Genomic DNA, 1,917 nt, shown 5'->3' on the forward strand with positions numbered 1-1,917 from the left:
GGGCTCTTCTGCTTAGGGGAAGGGAGAGGCTTCTGGAAAGGCAGGAGCTTTCTGTCACATCACCATATTGATTATTTGGAATGACTATCTAAAAAAAAGAGAACAATGTACAATCAAAGTCCTGGGCCACATTGGAGAACTGGGGGGATTCTTGCTCCACACCAACTGCTGTCACCCTCACCGTTCCAGTTTTTAAATTCTGAGTCAAGCGCCAAAACAAACAAACAACAACAACAACAAAAAATTTTAAAAAGAAACAAAAAAGTAACATATAAAGCCATGTCAATTCTCATTCTTTGTGTTTTGGTTTTTTTTTTCTGCGCAAGTTAGGTTTTTTAATCAAGAAAGGGTGTAACGCAACTAAACAGTCTGCCTAGAAGCATTTGCGGAGGACGATGAAGGGGCCAGACTCGTCGTACTCAGCTTGCTGATCCACATCTGCTGGAAGGCGGACAGGGAGGCCAGGATGGAGCCGCCGATCCACACGGAATATTTGCGCTCAGGGGGAGTGGTGATCTTGATCTTCATCGTGCTGGGGGCCAGCGCTGTGATCTCCTTCTGCATCCTGTCGGTGATGCCTGGGTACATGGTGGTCCCGCCAGACAGCTCTGTGTTGGCGTAGATGTCCTTGCAGATGTCAACATCACACTTCATAATGGAGTTGAAGGTAGTTTCATGGATACCACAAGACTCCATGCCCAGGAAGGAGGGCTGGAAGAGTGCCTCGGGGCAGCGGAAACGCTCATTGCCGATGGTGATGACCTGCCCATAGGGCAGCTCGTAGCTCTTCTCCAAGGAGCAAGAGGAAGCCGCCATGGCCATCTCCTGCTCGAAGTCCAGGGCAACGTAACAGAGTTTCTCCTTGATGTCACAAACAATTTCCCGCTCAGACGTGGTGGTGAAGCTGTAGCCTCGCTCGGTGAGGATCTTCATGTGGTAAGTCCGTCAGTTCCCGGTCAACCAGGTCCAGACGCAGGATGGCATGGGGGAGGGCGTACCCCTCATAGATGGGCACAGTGTGGGTGACCCCATCGCTGGAATCCATCACAATGCCAGTGCTTCGGCCAGAGGCATACAGGGACAGCACGGCCTGGATGGCGATGTACATGGCAGGGGTGTTGAAAGTCTCGAACATGATCTGGGTCATCTTCTCCCGGTTAGCCTTGGGGTTCAGGGGGGTCTCCGTCAGCAGCACAGGGTGCTCTTTGGGGGCCACACGCAGCTCATTGTAGAAGGTGTGGTGCCAGATCTTCTCCATGTCGTCCCAGTTGGTGACAATGCCGTGCTCGATGGGATACTTGAGGGTCAGGATGCCTCTCTTGCTCTGGGCTTAGTCCCCCACGTAGGAGTCCTTCTGGCCCATGCCTACCATCATGCCCTGATGCCAAGAGCGCCTCACGGTGGAAGGGAAGACAGCTCAGGGGGCGTCGTCGCCCGCGAAGCCGGCCTTGCACATACCGGTGCCGTTGTCGACCACGAGTGCAGCGATGTCATCATCCATGTTGAGCTGGGGGTGGCAGGGTGGGAACCGGCGGCTATGACTGTGCGAAGGGGCCTGTGCTCCAGGGCGGACGAGGTGTCTGCTGTCTAAATTTTCCTATTCTGACTGGGGTGAGATGATATCTCATAGTTGTTTTAATGTATTTTATAAATTCTAGAGATAAGTCCCTCTTCTGACATGTCATTTCCAAATATTTTTTTCCAGTCTGTGGCTTCCCTTTTTACTCTGCTGGAGAGAAGTTTTGGGATGTGCATAGTTATTTGATTCTTAGAAGATCCCATTCATATATTTTATCTTCTGGTTGTAGATTTTTCAGGATACTTGGACGACTGTTTATGTTGTGACCTAGGACTACTAGAGTTCTTCCAAGCGTTTCTTTAATTAAGTTTATAGTCCTTGCTTTTAGTCCTAGACCC

At 50.6% G+C, this 1,917-nt stretch overlaps 1 pseudogene; it reads right to left on the minus strand.

Moving 5' to 3' along the window:
- Positions 1-373: 373 nt before the first annotated feature.
- LOC102854414 lies at positions 374-1,501 on the minus strand (annotated as a pseudogene).
- Between the last annotated feature and the right edge of the window lie 416 nt (positions 1,502-1,917).

The sequence above is a fragment of the Elephantulus edwardii genome, unplaced genomic scaffold (genome assembly GCF_000299155.1).
Source record: "Elephantulus edwardii isolate Elephantulus edwardi_28Jun2011 unplaced genomic scaffold, EleEdw1.0 scaffold00456, whole genome shotgun sequence".
NCBI lineage: Eukaryota > Metazoa > Chordata > Mammalia > Macroscelidea > Macroscelididae > Elephantulus > Elephantulus edwardii.